We start from the raw sequence: 14,455 nt of genomic DNA, 5'->3' as shown, positions 1-14,455 counted from the left end.
TACGAGATCAACCGTTTTTACCAGGTACTGATTCAGGCGAGCGACTCCGAATTGTCAGATCAGGCATGGGTAACTGTTGTCGTGCTAGACGTCAACGAGCCACCGGTATTGCCAAGTCCTCAAGTGTTTGAAATCAAAGAGAACGCTAAGGCGGATGCACCGGTGGGACTCCCCCTGTCTCCGCTTGACCCCGAAGGTGTGAACGTGAACTTCAAATTCGCTCTTCAAGAACCAGCGATGCCATTTCAAATGAATTTACGCACTGGTCAGCTGTTCGTGAAGGCGGGTGCGAATATCGACTATGAAAGCAAAAATATTTACGGACTGCAAGCTGTGATCACCGACCAAGATAACTTCACCATCACAGTGGAAGTCGTTATCAACGTCATTGATATGAACGAGGCCCCGGCGATTACCGTGAATGTTTTTCCGCTGATTGAAAACGCCCCAGCTGGAACTGTTGTGGCGAAGCTGCAAGCATTCGACCCCGAGAACCAAACTTTGTTCTTTTCGTACACCTCGAACTTTGCCCTGGATATCAACGGGACCGCGTTTCGAATTGTACCTCTGTCCACCTCTAGCGCCCAACTGGAGATTCGAGGGGCCGTAATTGATTATGAACAACAAAAGGCGTTCGATATCACCATTACCGTGACTGATACGAGTGCCGAACGGTTATCAACATCCCAAACATTTAGCGTACTCGTGTCTGACGTCAATGAACCACCTAAGCTCATGGTCGACTCTCCAATCAGTGTCAGCATTCCCGAAAATGCAGCTAATAGCTCGTTGCTGGGTGAACGATTGACGAAATATTTTTCGGATCAAGACTTTGGCGACAGTTTAACAATCACCATCCGGGATTCGAAGCCTTTGAGCGGAGCTTTCAACGTTACTTCTGTTGGTCAGCTGTATGTCCTAAACTCAGCGCTGCTGGACTACGAATCTGTGCCGTCGATCACGCTTTCTTGTATCGCTACTGATAATGGCGGGAATGCGGTTGATTTTGGTGTGGTGGTTAGTATCACGAACGTGAATGAAGCTCCATACTTCGTTGAATCTACCGAGCAATTCACGATTCCTGAAAGCACTCCGGTTGGAACGGTAGTGCACTACATGAACGCTCTAGATCCCGACGGAATAATTGGAGATTTGCACTATAGTATCGTTGGAGATGTGGCCAATGAAGCTTTCGAGTTGACTGCCTCGGGTGCTTTACTGACCTTGCGATCATTTGACGCTCTGGAGTCGTTTAGTATTACTGCCGAAGTTGTGGACGATCTCGGAGTAGGTCTTTCATGCCCGGCAAACCAAGAGCTCGTCATCTCAGTGAGCAGCGTGAACTCGCCTCCCGTGGTGGGAAGTTTTGTCTTTCATGTCAACGAAACCGTCACGCTTGGCACGAAAATTGGCTCAGTGTGGGGTGCCGACTCCTACGAGAACAGTGTTCTGTCGTTTTATACAATTCCGAGCACAGACCGCATCAGGTTCAACGCCGTTACGAAAAACACATCCGAAGTCTCCGTGTGGACACAGCTTGATTATGAAACCGAACCAGTTGTTTCCTTCGTCATGTGCGCGTCAGATGACGGAGCAAGAAACAATTATGTTGATGTGATGAAAGACTGTGGGAATCTCACTCTGATCGTGAATGACGTCAATGAAGCCCCTATCTTTTCCGCTACTACGGGTGAATTGCGAACGGTTGTCGAGGCCGCACAACTCAACCAAGAAGATCTGCACTTTCAGGACAGTGGGGGACTATTTCTTGGCGACAATATTCACGATCTGTACAGGAGTGACTCATTTCGTTTTGGGTTTGGGGACGTAGACTTTGCTACGGCTATGAGCATTCGTACTGACAAGGCGGGAGGAAACGTCTTGTTTTTACTGGGACCCACTGATGATCGCTATTTGGATATTTCTGTGGATGACGACGGGAAATTGACGGTCTCCACCGACATGTTTTCCTTATCCAGTAAAACAGTTGTCACGGATGATGAATGGCACTACGTCGCTGTAATTTATACCGTCTCCAATAGCCAACTTCGCCTTTTCATCGATGGGGAACTTGAAGGCACCTTAGTCGCTAGTTTGGGATCACCAACCATTGCTTCGCAGGCAGTTCTATCACGGAGTATAGACCCGTTTTCAGGGTGGATTTCTCGCTTCCACTACTTTTCGGGTGCAATTTCTCTGGACCAAGTTATTGAACTTACTGCCTACTCAGGTAAGGAAGGAGCTGCGCCTTTCATAACGGTAACGCTTACCCCACTAATGTTTGTGTTTTTCTTCGCCTCAGTCCCATATTTCTATAAGCTCGCAGATGCCGTCAATGCGTCCATTTCCCACAAAACTGGAGAGCATTACTGCAGTAGCAAAGGATTGCGCCTCTGTGATCCTCTTGATTTTACTACGCTGTGTGTTGACCTTGCGTACGGCCCCTCCGCATTCCCTTCTGCTAGTCAAGGAACGATCACCGTTCCAGCTTGTAAGAATTCAGCAACCCGCGCTGAGCAGAATGCGCAAGATGCCACGCTGGCATGCTGCTCAATCAGTAAGTTTATTAAATCTTACCTGGCAGTAATCGGTGCCTAATCAAATGTATGCTTTGCTTAAACAGGTACTGAGACCAAGCTAATAGGAGATACTTCGCAACCTGCGATTAAAGCGAAAGCCATTACAGCTAGCAGCTTCCTCAACAATAGCCGGAAGCACGGGTATGGTTACGAAGCTCTTGACGTCGCTCGAAGTGATTATGTCAGTGGATCTTGGTGTCCGGGCTCCACAGCGTCCAACGAGTGGATTCAGATCACTTTCCCGAAGGCTACGATGGTATCTCGGGTTGAAATTTACTCTGGAGTGGATATTACTGGACGAAAGGGGTATCTTCGGAGCTTCCAGCTATCATGGCGTCTGCCGGATGGAAACACAGCCTTTAAGACATTGGCGGATAGCTCTGGAATGCCAGTCAATCTAACTGCGTTTGGCGTGGATGGCGATTTGACGGTAGCAAGCGTAGCGGTTCCGAATCTGGTGGTGAAGCAGCTTCGGATATTTCCGACGGGTTGGAGCGGATCCGCTTGCTTACGACTCGAGTTGTTCGGGCCTGATACTGGTACGTTGCCTTACAACAATTCACTGCTTGAACGGGCTAACTTTGTGACTATTTTTCCACAGATATCAATCTACCAAGCCCCCTCACAGCAAGCGATGAAGACGAAAATCAAAGCGTTTACTTCAGCCTTGTCGAGTCTGAGCGACCACCCGCTATTCAACTTAATTCGCTTGGGTACCTTTCCATCCGTCCTCGTTGGATTGACTACGAGCTGCAGCAAACGCTGCGGTTCACGGCTAAAGTGTATGATCCCTTCGGTCTTAAGGACAGCGCAGTGATCGAAATCGATGTTGTTGACGCAAATGACGCCCCCACGACTGTATCGCAAGTGTACAGGATCGCTGAAACCCCCCGCGTCGATGCGATTATCGGAACGTTCGTGGCAAATACCGTGGAGACAGCTGAAAAGCTCAAGATTGGGGTTGTGAACGCCGATTGCCCCTTCACCCTCGATGAACTTTCGAACAACCTTCTTGCTCACACGGTTACTGGGTTTGATTTCGAGGCTAATCCTATCGTGAAGTGTGTGTTACTTGTTGTGGATGACGCGATCGAGCCAAAATCGATTTACACAACTGTTACCGTGGAAATAGTGGATGTGAATGAGGCGCCAATTACACCAAGCTCCCAGCGTGGATACATTACTGAAGGTGCGGGAAAAGGAGCTTTAGCTCTTACCGTCAACTCTTACGATCCGGATACTACAACGCCTTGGGCCTCAGTTCGATATCGCCTGCTGAATACTAATGTATTCACAATCGACTCATACACTGGTGAAATTTCGCTTCTTGTCCCTGGTGTCCTCGATTTTGAGACATACCCAGAGATGGTATTGGAGGTTCAAGTGGTGGACGGCGGGCTGCTGAGTGCCCAATCCACCGTATACATTTCCGTGTTGAATGAAGAAGAGGCTCCACATGTGCTTGGAGCTTACAGCTTATCGGTGTCTGAAAACGGACCAGTTCCACGATCACTGCTTCTCATTAACGCCACAGACCCGGACAGAATATCGTCCGACCAACTGCGCTTTTCGGTTGCCGGGAATGTGTCCGCGTTCGACATTAACGAGGTTTCTGGTGAACTGGTTTTGATTGAACCACTTGATTATGAATTCAATCAAGCTGTCACATTAACGATTAATGTGGGCAAATATGGATACGGATCCAGCATTAACGCCAGCTCAACGATTTCTATTACCGTGCTTGACGTAAATGAACCCCCCGCACTCCGTTCTGCTGATACCATTCATGCCGCCGCTGTCGAAAATATGTCGCCTGGGTTACCCATTGGCGTGGCACTTTCAAACTACATCTGGGATCCTGAAAATAATTCGCTCAGTTTCGTTCTGGATGCGTCTGAATATTCGCCATTTTTCAGCTTGGATGGTTGCACCGGTCAGCTTCGCTCGAAAGCTCCACTAGATTTTGAGACGATGCCTGACGTCTTTCCGCTGCCTATATCGGTCTACGATTCTGAAAAAGCTCGATTAAGTCTTACAATTGTTATCGAGGTGGTCGACGTAAACGAGCCTCCAGTGTTCGCCCAATCAGACTTCAAATTTGCAGTGAATGAGAACTCGCTACCTTTTACGGTCATTGGCACCGTGGTGGCTTCAGATCCTGATCAAGGAGACCAGCTGACGTATTCGATGTCAATGTTAAACGCGTCGAGTCCGTTTGAAATCGACTCAAACAGCGGTGAAGTCACTTTGACGTCGACAGCAACACTGGACTTTGAAACCCAGGCCTCGTATCAAGTCATCCTGTGCGTTTCCGACAGTCGTCTTGAAACATGCGCCACTGCGGTCGTCACTGTTGTTGATGTGAACGAGCCTCCAATATGCAAGACGGAAACACGCTATGTAGACGAGAACAGTGCTGTCGGTACCGTACTGAGTCCTCCATTTTACAGCATTGATGTTGATGCGAAAGATGTTGGGACGTCGGTTTCGTATGCTCTTATTGATGACCAAGGCCTCGGGGGAGTTCACTTTGAACGCTCCTCGCTGGTTCTGGACAGTGGTTCAATCGACTTTGAGACTCAAGATCACTTTTCATTTCGATTTTCGGCTTGTGATGTTGGAGGAGCATGCAGTACATGCGCCTTGGCTATCAACGTGAACGATGTGAACGAAGCCCCTGTAGTGAGGAACGATGAGGTTCAGGTGGATGAAAATGTCAACAGCGTCTTCTACACAATTTCAGCTTATGATCCTGATTTCAACCAAACCACGTCTCTCATTTACGCGATTGAAGCTCAGTCTCCTCCTGGATTATTCGTGATAGACCCACAAACTGGTGCAATTAGACCCTCCGAGCCGAATTTCCTTGATTTCGAAACTATTGATCATCATTCAGCGTGGATAACTGTGCGTGTTACGGACAGAGGGTCCCCTGCTTTGTCTTCGTTTGGCCGTTTGACGTTCACGATCAAGGATGTGAACGAGGCGCCAACAAGTGCCCCTGTTGTGAATATCTCCGTTCCAGAAAACACCGTAATCCAAGCGAGCATACTGGTTTGGGATGTTCGTGACGCAGATGCAGGCCAGGAGCTTACGTTTAAACTCTTCGGTGACCCGAGATTCAGTATCAGAGACAGTGGAAAGGCCATAGTGACGTTAGAGGCGTCGCTGAACTACGAGGAGATGGCGCAGTACAAGATTGAGTTGCAGGCGTGTGACCCGTTTCTCTTATGTACAACAAGCCTCCTTGTAGTTATGGTCGAGGACTGCAATGAGCCGCCGATGTTTTCATCTCTAATGAGCGCCCCTGTGGCAATGTCGGTAAGCAGTGACGCTACTGCTGGTACTATCATAGGGGTACTGCAGGCTGTTGACCCTGACTTTGGAGACACAGTAGCGTTCGTGCTACAGTCTTCAGCTGCTAGTCTTACAGCAAACACTGAAGATGGTGTTGATGTATTTGCGGTGAATCCGAAAACCGGAGAAATCAGCGTGGCTTCTGCTCAAAGGATCCGGATGCTTGACCCCGGGACTAGTTTTTTGCTGACGGCTAGAGTGAGTGACGCGCAGCAGCTTTGTGCCACAACTACCATTCTTGTGGACGTGGTTCCAAACAATGTCCCACCGGTCTGCAAGCGGAACATTGCATTTGCCATGGATGAAAATTCTGCTGTGGGTACTCTTGTTGGGTCACCGTTAACCTCTTACGTGACGGACGATGATCTCGGAACCGTTTTCTCGTTTACTCTCGAGCATCAATTCCTAGGAATTCAGCCTAGTACGGGGCAGATATTCGTCACACAAGCTGTGAATTTGGACTTCGAATCTTCCACCCAGAACCAGACGACTGCCGTAGTAGTAGTAACCGATGACGGAACATACCATGACGCTTCTGGAGCCTTAAGTACAGGCTGCACTGTATCAATTAGAGCCCGAGATGTAAACGAAACTCCGACAACGGCGAATCTATCTCTTAGTATTGCGGAAGGTAAGTGTTTGTCTCGTTTGGGATGCCAAGTGTTCAAACGTTCTAACCTTATATGGATGGATATTAGGTACCAATCCAAACCCCTCTCGTGCTCTCCCAACCGAGATGTATACATTCCCGATTCTTTCGTCGGCGTCAGACTATGTCGTCGTGAAGAAAGCCTCTGGAGGGTATGCTTTCAACAGTACAAGAAAAACACTACCAATGGGCTACGACAGCTACGGTCGGACTTCAATGGGGATTGTTCTTCAGTTTGCTAAAATTGAGCTGCCTGAGGTTATTGATCACCTTTCGCTGGTGCGGTTGCGCTTTATGGTACCTTCGGGGAAAATCGGACCTTTTACCCTGCAACTTTGGGTGTTGAACACAACAAATTTGTCGTGGTCCATCGACTCTAACATTGAAAGCTTTGGTATGCCAAGGTTTGTCGAATGGAGTGTGGAAACTGAAGTTGCTGCTACTACAATTTGGTCGCCCAATATTGCGTCGATACTTGAAGACATGATCGACGATATTGGACGCAGTAGCAGTATTTCCTTGTTGCTTACAGGAGGGGGTGTCGGTGAAGTGAGCGCTTATGATCGCAGCTCATCGTCAGCTCCAGTTCTCGAAATCACTGCAGCTCAAGGTACTCTTCTTATAATCACTTCGTAGCTTTATCCACTTTACTAACGCATTTTCTACCATCTTTGCGTATTTAAACCAGTCTCCCGAGTTCCGCTGGTAGGAGGCGTGGTGCCTTACACAGATCCTGACAGCAATGATTTCGTACAATTTGCAATCATACAGGGCAACGCAGCCCCTCCCGCATTTTTCATCGACAAAGTCTCTGGGGAGTTGACAGCAAAGATTGAGCTACTTGACTACGAAGTTCAACGAGTCTACGAGCTTTCAGTTTCCGTGACGGACCATTTGGGGCTGATGGCAGTATCGACAGTTCTGGTTGCCATTGAAGACGTGAATGAGCCTCCGGTTGTCCATGAGAGACACTGCCAGGTTTCCGAAAACGCGTCTATTAGATCTCCCATCTGTGCAGTTAGTGCGACCGATCCTGACAACTCCCTGCTGTCGTCAGGACGGGTTATCTTCTATTTGTTGGGTGGCTCACGTATTGGAAACGCCGCAGTAACGATTGATCCCGTGACGGGGTTGTTATCAGTGGCAAACTCGACTTACTTTGATTACGAAACAACTCCAGAATTCGTGGTAGATGTCTGCGTACAAGACAACGGGAATCCGCCTTTAAGTGGATGTAGCTCCGTTACGATTCATCTGCTTGATGAGAATGACGCGCCATCTTTGATTTCCCCACACACATGTGAGATGGACGAACTTCCTTACGACTTAAGTGATACACAACTGGGCGTATATGCTGGAGTGGTTGTATGTAATCTTTCAGTTCTGGACCAAGACGCAAGCGCGTTGTGGAGCTCCCACTCGTGGCGAATGGTTAATGTAGACGTGAATATCCCATTTAACGTCACTGACCGCGGACAAGTCGTCATAAAGACTCCCCGAGGTATAAATTTCGAAGAGCAAAGCCAGTGGAATATGGTCGTGCAAGCCACAGATTTGGGTGGTTTATCCTCGCCTCCTCAAAAGGTCGACATCGTGATTCAGGACATCAACGAAAGGCCCCAACTAAGTTTGGCGGGTTTGAACGTTGATGAAAACTCACCATTCGGCACGTTGGTGTCAGGAAATTTTACCGTTTTTGACCCCGACAGGAGAAGTGATGGTCGGCGAGACGTTGTAACACTAACAATGGTCGACCCGACTGGAATGTTTGATATCGTGAACAATCAGGTTCGAGTAATTCGCGAAGGACTCGACTACGAGACCAGGTCGTCCCACGTGGTATCAATAATTGCTACGGATCAATTTGGAGCGAATAGTGGTGTCAGCAACGTGGTTATCACGGTCAATGACGTCAATGAGGCCCCAACGATAGAGAATCTGCAGCTAGTAGTTGCAGAAAATCAACCGGCGTTGGCTAAGTTACTCCCTTCTCTAAACGCTCACGACCCTGAGGGGGGTACCATCATCTTCAGCATAATTTCCGAAACCCCAGTGGGCGGAGTTGCACGGACCCCGACTGCATTTGGGGTTGATTCGCTGACAGGTGTGATATTCCAGACTGCCAGTCTAGATTACGAGGACACAAATGAATACGGATTGGTTGTAAGTGCTCGAGACTCGGGTGGGCTGATTTCTACAGCGACTGTGACTCTCAAAGTCATCGATGTCAACGAAGCTCCAGCAATTGTAGGACAGTCTGTCAATGTTCGCGAAGATGCAAAGGTTGGCTCACCCGTGGGGAGAAGTTTTCTGAGTATTACAACCGATCCCGATATCAACAACGAACGCGAAATACTGAAGTTTGCACTACTTAACGAGGAGAAAACGTTCGCAATCGATCCGACGACTGGCCAGGTATCTGTGATTGCGCCACTGGACTACGAAACTAAATCCATGTACCTCGTCCAAGTAAAGGTTGCTGATATCGGCGGTCTTGCTGGGAGAGCTGAGCTTATTGTAAACATTCTTGACGTGAACGAACCCCCGAAACTTGGAGCTTTTAACCTATCTGTCCCGGAAGACCTGACTCCAGGATTCCCGATTGGCCGTCCGATCCTGGTTACCGACGAAGATGTTGGATCTACCCTCCATTATGACCTCGTTGGTACGAGTGATAGCTTGCTGGGTTGTATTCGAATCAACGCGACATCAGGGCAATTGGTTCTGAGGATTGATTGCTCGTTAGATTTCGAGTCCCCTTCTGGGAACACCCTCCCGCTTGCGGTTCGCGTCTCGGACGGAGAATTCACCGTGGCAGCCGTCGGAGTTTTATCGATTGTGGACGTGAACGAGCCCCCTGCTTTAGTAGGTTCAGCCCCTACTCTTCTCTACGAGAATTCTGCGGCGGACACTTTTGTTACACATGTATTGGTCAATGATCCAGATAAGGATGAGCGACACCAGTTTTGGATCTGCGAGCAGAGCTACCCGAACACATTTCGAGTTGAAATGACAGGTATTAGCAGTGCCGAGCTCATGGTTAAGAACTCGTCAGCGTTGAACTACGAACGCTTACCGTCCTTTTGGGTCGACGTGTGCGTGCAAGACAAGGGCGGTCTTACGGGGCGAGCAAGATACTCCATTGATCTATTGAATGTGGTAGAGCCGCCGTACTTCTCCCAAGATGTGATTCAATTCTCAGTGGAGGAATCGGTTGCCGTTGGAAAAACTATCGGGCTGCCTTTATTGCAGTATGTTGTCGATGAAGAGAACTGGAGCGTCACGGTTGGATGTTCTGTTGACATTCGTGTTCACATCAACAGCACTTGTGGCCGTGCTGCATCGTTTACAGTGGATTCTTGTGGCTCGTTGAGTCTCTCATCGGGTGCTTTGGACTATGAAACGATGCCAATATGCGTGGTTTACGTTGATCTTCCACAGACGAGCATCTACAACTCCAATGCTTTGTCCTCGCAACGAAGCGCTGCTGCCGCCGTAATCTTGACCGTGACCGATGTGAATGAGCCTCCAACCTTCTCACAGAAACTTTACCAGCTGTCGGTTGCAGAGAGCGCTGCCACTGGAACAATGTTGGGCGTATTGGTGGCATCGGATGCTGACACTGGGTCAACTTTGTCGTTTCGGATAGCAAACGCTTTGACAAGCGACCAGGGTCCGTTTACGGTGTCAGTGGCGGGTGCTATTACGGTTCAGGGGGCACTTGACTATGAAACTAAGCGGTCTTATCAGCTCTCACTTAACGTGTTTGATGAGCGTGGGGCATTTGACAACGCGACTGTAGTCATCAGTGTTACGGACAGCAATGAGCCTCCCGTATTTCAGTCCAGCCTATACAACTTCAGCATTCAAGAAAATGCTCCAGCACAAACGGTCGTCGGAGATTTGGTGGCGGTTGATACTGACACGTACCAGAACCGAACCATTACGTACAGCATTGTGCGTGGCAACGATTTGGATGCTTTTGGAGTGCTATCAGTGGGTGGCGATGGGAAACTGGTTGTAGATTCTCAGGGAGCTATAGATTTTGAAAGGCAGTCGCACTATTCGCTGCACATTTCAGCAACTGACAACGGTCCTGAGAGTCTAAGTGGATTCTGTACGGTAACAGTTGACGTCACGGACGCCAACGAAGCGCCACAAGTCCGTCCATCAGTGTTTTACATCGCTGAGAACATCGTAATCGGATCATCCGTATTTACAACCAGCGCTCTGAATGAAACAGCAACTGGTGCTGCATATGCTTCCGATCCTGACAAAAACGATTCCCTGAGCTTCGCTATGAGTGAACCATCCACTACATTTGTCATCGACGCCAACACCGGGGCAATTTCCACATCATCGTTGTTAAATTTTGAGCAGAACTCGAAGTATGTCGTGTATATCAGCGTCACTGATAGTGGCAATCTGACGTCCACGGCAAAGATGGAGATTCTCGTGTTGGATAGAAACGATGCTCCTGTGATTACCTCCACCGAATTCACTGTCCCTGAAAACCCAGCGCGAAATTTTGTGATCGGAACGATTGCAGTAGCCGATGACGACTTCAACCAGCACCACTTCTTTACATTGAACCAAACTACTCTCGTATTGCGCGATGGCTCAGTCGTATCGAGACCAAACAACGACGCAGTATCCGTTGAAATGACCTCTGGGTCCATCAGCGTTCTGGACGGTAACGTGTTTGACTTTGAGAGTGTAAATCGACTGGTTCTGCTGGTTACTGTCGTCGATAATGGGAATCCGATAATGCAAACGACCAGCGCCTTGACGATCAATGTAACGAACGAGAATGAACCCTGCTCGTTTCTGCCGTCCACAACTACGTGGTCGATACCTGAAAACAGTATCGGAGTGGTCGGAGAAGCTCTTGCAATCGATCCAGACGCAAACACTTCGAGTATTTGGGGTGCACTTAGCTACTACAAGCGGGACACTGGATCGCAAGGCGAGGATAACGCACTGATGTCAGCGTCGGGTGAGGTGAAGATTCAAATTCCTTTCAACTACGAAGTCCAAAACTCAGTATCAATTGGAATTGCAGCCGTGGATGGCGGTGGGTTGATCTGTTCCGGGAATATCCTGATATCAATTGAGAACGTCAATGAACCTCCGATAATTGACGTTAAGCATTACTGGGTACCTGAATCCGTCAACGGAAACTTAGATTGGGTGAGATCTGATGACGGTAGCCACGCCCGCGTGTCTTTTTGGGATCCTGAGAATAACTCCGTGATACTCTCCCAAAATTCGTCCGATTATTTTATGGTCTCGAGCGAAGGTTTCATCTCGCTGCGGCTACCAGTTGACTATGAAACAAAGCGCTTCTACGACCTACTGGTTGTTGCAGTTGACTCTCTCGGACTTCAGTCTACTGCTGTAATTCGAGTTGATATCGTTGATGTCAACGAGCCGCCAATCTTTACGTCCCAGCCAACATTGCGAATCGCTGAAGATGCTTCAAGAGGAGCTGTCGTTGGAGTGGTTGGGCCTGCATACGACCCTGATGAGTATGATATCGTCTCCTACGACTTAGTATCAACAATGGATCAGTCCGGCACGTCTGTTGATGCCTTTATGATCCACTCGTGCGATGGTGAAATTCGCATGAGCAAATCCAACGCGCTGGACTTTGAAGTGAACGACATCTATATGCTCACAATAATTGCAACCGATCGCGCTGGCCTGCGAGCGGTTTCTAGTCCAATAAGCGTTGAGATCCTGGACGTCAATGAAATGCCAGTATGCCAAGATACAACTCTCAAAATCCCTGAAAACGCTACTTCGGAGGATTTGTTTGGTCCCCTTGCGTGGAGTGACCCGGATTCTATCATTAAAAACAGAATTACCGTGTTTGAGGTGGTCGACGACGTTGGAGATACAAGTTTTGGATTGTTTGAAGTAAGACACGACAGCAATGAGTACTGGATAGCGTTACGTTCTTCTGGGTCCTTGGACTACGAAGCTGTAAGTATGTACCTAGTGGGCATCAAGATTGGGGACAGCTTCATGTCCAGTAACGATTCAACCCAACCGGTTTCTTCGCTATCCTCGAAATGCACCGTCATAATCAAAGTCTTGGACGTGAACGAGCCACCGATTGTTGAGAATGAGATAAAGAGAACCACCGAGGAAAAGGCTCCGTTCTATGCGGTTATCGGCCTCCCCATTGCTGCATCTGACCCGGATGCGAACGACGTCTTGAATTTCACGCTTGTGGATAGTGAAGCGTTGCCCTTCGCGATAGATGGTGAAAGTGGTCAACTGCGTGTTATTGGGGACTTAAACTACGAAACGCAAGCTCGCTACATGGTTCAAGTCGCCGTGGCCGACTCGGCGCATAATGTTGTCGTTGCCCAGGTGGATATCACTGTGGTGGATGTTAACGAGGCACCGCATATACCCCGCAACTGTTTTGTAAACGATAGAGGCATCGCAGAGAACCGTTTCGAAGATAACCAGCACGTTTGCTTGCAGGTTAATGAAACTGTAGAGGTGGGGTCCCTCTTGGGTCACATCGAGGCGGATGATCCGGACAATGGCCAGCGTCTGTATTACGCTACCCACAAAACTTCATCACCGTTCGTTCAGATCGTGCAAAATGACGACCGAAGTTGCGATCTGGTGTACAGTAGAGCGGTTTTCGACTACGAGACCGCTCGAGTCCACCGTGTGCAGCTGACAGTCACCGATACAGGGAAAGGCTTTCTTTCGGACACCGTGACATTGTTCGTCTTCGTTGTTGATGTGAATGAACCCCCGATGCTCGTGCCTGCATCTGCGTCTAATATGGCAATTGTGGAGAATACTGCAAGTGGACAGCTACTGGGGCTGCTGCAAGGTGTGGATCCTGAAGGAGACGCGTTTGAGTTCTCATTCACAGACTCACGCCCAATTACGAACGCGGTCGTGATCAATCCGGATGGTCAGATTCTGACGACTGGGGCGTCGCTGGATTATGAAACTCTTGCTAAGCTGAGTGGAGCTTTGAGTGAGCCGACCCTTTCCATTCGCGGGAAAATCACTACAACCACGGACAATGTATCTACAGCATTTAACCTAACGATGCTGGTGTTGGATGCCCCAGAACCACCGATATTTTCACAGCGAGCGTTTGAGTTCGCGGTTCACGAGTCAAGCGATGCGGGTACTCTCGTTGGTATTCTCCAAGCTGTTGATCCCGATGCCAATGATACACTGAAATATGTTTGGGACGACGTGGATACTGATAACGACGGCTATAACGTGTTTTCAATCGCTTCTGACACGGGCGTTATCACTTTGCGGCAATCCGGTATTCTTGACTCGGAGTCGGTTGAATCGTACAGCCTCATTGCGCGGGTGACTGATTCAACGGGCTTGTCAGGTTTGGCTGATGTGGTGGTATCGGTGGTTCATGACAACGAGCCTCCGATTTGTCCGTCAGTTCAGTGCTGGGCGCTTGAGAACGCTCCTGTCATTAAGTACGGGCTGCCTGGAACTCAAGGGCTGTGTCAAGTGACTGTCAAAGACCCGGATGTTGGACAAGCCCATACCTACCAACTAATTGCTACCTCTGACAGCAAACAATTCTCAATCAACTATGCAACTGGAGTACTACGTTATGCTGCAGGTGAAGCGAAATTTGCCGACTTCGAAGCGCAAAACGTGTACCATATCCGCTACCAAGTGAACGACGTTCCATCAACTGGATTATCCCTGTCGTGCAGCAATGAAATTGTGGTGAGTGTCATCGACGTCAATGAAGCACCAGTAGTTCGTGGGGGCACACCCCTCTCAGTTGCCGAAATGAGCGCGGTCGGAACTGTTGTCGGTGTAGTGGATGCTTACGATGAAGATGTTGGAGATGTCA

This window comes from Phytophthora sojae (genome assembly GCF_000149755.1).
Source record: "Phytophthora sojae unplaced genomic scaffold PHYSOscaffold_3, whole genome shotgun sequence".
In the NCBI taxonomy this organism is placed as follows: domain Eukaryota; phylum Oomycota; class Peronosporomycetes; order Peronosporales; family Peronosporaceae; genus Phytophthora; species Phytophthora sojae.
This window is presented reverse-complemented; position numbering follows the sequence as displayed.